Raw genomic sequence first — 5000 nt, forward strand, 5'->3', positions numbered from 1 at the left:
TAAAAGAGGAAATGATAACGTACAAAAAAAAGTTATTAGTAATGTGTCTTACCTTTATGTATCTCCTGCTGTTGATAATGCCACACCCATTCTGGTCCATATAGATCTTGCTGTTCTTCATAGAGGTTTGCTACAAAGAGATTTCAAAGTTAGATAGAGATTCATAAAAAATGGGTGAAAGATTTTTCATATCTTCCTAATGTAAAGGGAATTATTTCAATACCTAATCCATATTTGACGAAGATAATTTCACAAGTCAATATAGTCTAATATATCTATATAATATCGGTTTTGGAAAGTAATTCACTGGCAGCTTAAAAATACTTCTGCTCTATATATTCAATTCAAATGAGAAATATTATGTAACTTTCGTAATTCCAAAAAGAATAAAAACAAAAAACACTAATAGATAAAAAGAACAATACCAAAAAAGAATGAGTAAATTTACTTTTTTTTGTGCTATTTTTTAAACAATATTGTTATTATTATCATCATTATTACTTCAAAGCTGCAACCGTACTTGGAAAACCATGATGCTATAAACCCAAGGGGTCCAACAGGGAAAATAGGCCCATGAGCAAAGGAAATAAAGAAATAAATAAACTATAACAGAAGTAATTAACAATTAAAATAAAATATTTTAAGACATTACGACATTGAAAAAATCTTTCATATATAAACTATAAACCCTTAAAAAAACATGAGAAAGATAAATAAGACAGAAACGCGTGTCCGAGTGTACCCTCAGGCAAGAGAACTCTAACCCAAGTACAGGAGCTATGGCACTACCTAAAACGATACTTTCCTTTTGAAGTGTCCTCCTAGAAGAGCTTTGTACCATAAGAATTATAGCTTAGTTTTAAGTAGTTCAACACTCGATGGCCACACAAGTATAATTACAGTGTAAATTTGGTTTAAATGTTTAAATGTCACTCATGAATGGCAGAGGCTAGGGATAGTGACAATACCCTGTATATACAACACACAAGCCCAGTCTTCACTCAATCTAGGACCAGGGAGGGCCAGGCAATTGCTGCTGATGACTCAGCGGGTTGACCTAAAGCCTCCCACAAAACCCGCCACCCTTAGCTCACAAGAATGGTGGGGTTGCAGACACGACAAAACACTATCGAGTTTGAGGGTGTCTCGAACGCCAGTCCATCAAGTCACCAGGCAGCGACGTTTCCAAAAATTTACCTCTACCCTTCACAGCGACTTATTACACACGATGAAAATAGTAATGAAGGTTATTTGCAGTGGCAAATCAGTATTCTTTATTATTATTATTATTATTATTATTATTATTATTATTATTATTATTATTATTATTATTATTATTCCATAAAACCACCTAAAACAGATAAAAGATGATGATAATAATAATAATTATAATTAATCAATCCGGTAATATTATTATTGACTTTATAACTATTTTATTTATTAATGATATTATAATTATTTTCATTTTCCATTAATTATCATTACTATTTTCTTATCACTTTAATATTTCAGATAAAAAACTTAATTAGCTTCCAAATCCAGTCGAAACCACGTCCCACTTTAATCTGGCTTTGAGTTCATCATTACAGCCCATCCACTTACGATACATCTAAGCACTTGCGAAATAAAAGTGTTCGATGTAAAGCTAAATTTAGTAAAATACTCTTGTCCTTTGAAGAGTTTTGTGTGGGTTGGAATCCAGAAAAAAAAAAATGAACTGTGCGAGGCTCTGTTAGTTGGTAACTGAGAGGCGAGGTGAATGCAACTAAACTTTATTAAACAGACATTGGATTTATATACAAAGCCTTGCGAGCAAGAACGTTACCAAAATTCAAAGACAATAAAACATGAGACAGCATAGCAACACAGGTTGGTCTATTAACACAACAAGTGATAAGATGAAAAAGCAAAACCGTAGCAGTGTACGAGCGTGTATGAAACACTTGCGGTACAGAAAGTTTCTGGAAGAGTTACGTATGAGGTTAAAACCATAAAGCATATTCTGTGTGTGACCGAATCTAGGAACTAATATGGCATATTTGACTTTAATCACCCATGTGGGTCTAAATCAGAAAATATATACGATATTGTTCTTTCGCTACGTATCACAAATCCAAAAATATATACAATACTGTTCTTTGGCTATGTGTCACAAATCAAAAACCATTAACTATATTGTTCTTTGGCTAAGTGTCACTAATCCAAAAAAATATACAATATTGTTCTTCGGCTACGTGCCACAAATCCAAAAATATGTACGATATTGTTCTAAGAACAATATTGTACATATTTTTGGCTAAGTATCACAAATCCGAAAATATATACGATAGTGTTATTCAGCTACATGTCACAAATCCAAAAATATATACGATAGTGTTCTATAGCTACGTGTCACGACGGGAGTCACGCCAACTCCCATTTCCGAAATGGTTCAGTGCCTTGGAATAAATTGAAGCAATCTCTCTTGTTTAATTGTTCTCTTCGCAGCCTCCTGCTGAAACCAGCAGACCTCTGCGTGGAAAGCATTTCGTCACTCGTTCTGGAGTCATTTATAGGCATTCGTAGTTCGTTACATGATTCAAATAAATGAATTTTTGAGAATACCGGAGGTCTTCATTTCATCCTTCTTAAAGAATATTTTACATTAATTGGTCATTATTTACCATGTAGTTTATTTACTACCTTATTTTCTTTCCTCACTGGGGTGTTTTTCACTGTTTGAGCCCTTAGGTTTATATCATCCTGCTTTTGCAATTAGGGTTGTAAGTTAGCTGGTAATAATAATAATAATAATAATAATAATAATAATAATAATAATAATAATAATAATAATAATAATTTTAATAAAAAAATAAAAATAATAAATTCTTTAAAAGATCAGATCGTACTAAAATAAAACAAGTGCTGTAACAGTTGTGACGTCTGTTCTTAGTTTAAAACTGGCAACGCTAATTTTTGGAATAAAATTTACCTTTGCGTCATTCCATGATGAATAAAAAATTCCTTTGACGTCATGCAAATAAAATTTGACTATAAAAGATACTCTGGGTTTTGATTAGGCTTCCAATTAATAACTATTGATCTATTTTTGCCCGGAAATGATTCTGGGAATTAATTTTAGAATCTGTGTCGTTGTGAACGAATTTTACAAAAATCTAAATTTATACCTACTCTTTTGTACGGAAATTAATTAGTGAAGGTTCATATTTAGCAAAAGAACGTACTTGATTTTAAGTATGTTATTATTATTATTATTATTATTATTATTATTATTATTATTATTATTATTATTATTATTATCAAAACCCATACTAGATAACCTATCTTTCGCAGGCCACAATAATCATGTTTAGAAAATAATCTATGAGTCTATCTATCTACCAAAGCACTTCCCCATTCTTGGGGGGGGGGGAACCGAAATAAAAAAAGAAAAGAGAACAAAAGGGGACTTTCCTTCTCTTCGCTCCTCCCAGCCTGACGAGGAATTCAGCCGTTTGTTTGGTACTGCTAGGTGCCACAGCCCAGCCTTCCCAGTTATCCACTACAAATGAAGCTTCTTACAGAAATCTCTTTATATTCATTCTTAACCCTCTATTCTTCACCACTCCCTTCACTGCCCCTAACACTTTACACTCGTTGTTCACTCCTACAACATCTGCTTCCACTCCACCATTTCCAGGAACATCAGACACCAAGTACTTAAACTGATCTACTTTCTAAAGTAACTCTCCAATGGATATGACATTCAGCCTAGCACCACCCTCCCTTCTCGTGCATCTCATAACCTTACTCTAACCCACATTAAATCTCAACTTCTTCTCTCACAAACCCTCTCAAACTCTGTCACTAGTCAACCCAGCTTCTCCTCCTAGTCTGCCACCAATACAGTATCATCTGCAAACAACTAATGATTCACCTCTCACTCATGATTACTCTTATCTATCAGTTTCAATCCTCAACCAAGCACTCAAGCATTTACCTCTCTCACAACTCCATCAACAAACAAATTGAACAACCATGGTGACATCACACATCCCTGTCTCAGCCCCACTCTCGGTGGAAACCACTCACTCACTTCAATTTTTCTTCTAACACGCTTTCTACCCACGAGTAGTAAGGTAAACTGCGGATGAAATGTAAAGCATTGAACAAGTAAATATATTTAGGAAAAAAATAGGCAATTATCAATTAGAATTAACCATGAAAAACAATCATCCAACATGATACATTCATGAGTAGAACTACTTGCCTTTTCTTATGCCATAATGATAAATGATATAGAACACTTTATACAATTAGTACATCTCTGACGAGAGAGTAAAGTGGTAGAAGGGTCGTAAACTCTCCGGCCAGTTTCGCTAAACTTAAATACAGGTTTAACCATTTACAAGTTAACTTGAAGACGACGTTAACTTAGTACTTTGGTAGGCTTTGTAGAACTTAACAAGAAATTTTGCGAGATACGAGTTACATGAGACAGTTTCTACAGCTTTGTTTGCTTATAATTAACTGACGTACAAATCTCTTAACATTTTCGTTATACAACTGCGATTTGAAAGTAATTTCATTACTTAATCTCTCTCCTAAATTGCCCAAAATAAGAAGGATGTCATAAACTAGAACTTTTGTTTTTTAGAAAAACTAAATATTCTTTTATGTTTATTTTCGATGGCCGAAAGCTAAGGATACATCTTGATTATTATAATATTTCCAATACCGCTAAAAGAAAATTGGGATTTAAGAACTTCAATGAAAGAATTTATTAATAAATTTGAGTATTTCAGAGCTAAATTTCTTATAATTGTCATTATGATATGATATAGTAAACTGTTAATAAGAGATGCTATCGGCTTTGATTATGCTTCATTAGACATTTCATCAAATTGTAAAAAGTATAAAAAACTGTGTGATAACTTTGAATTGGCATATTTTCTTCATGCAGTTGGACCTTCAGCTAGAGGTATATAAATAAAAAAGGTCAAACGCATGTGACCTATAAA

Source organism: Palaemon carinicauda, chromosome 11 (assembly GCF_036898095.1).
Source record: "Palaemon carinicauda isolate YSFRI2023 chromosome 11, ASM3689809v2, whole genome shotgun sequence".
NCBI classification, from domain to species: Eukaryota; Metazoa; Arthropoda; class Malacostraca; order Decapoda; family Palaemonidae; genus Palaemon; species Palaemon carinicauda.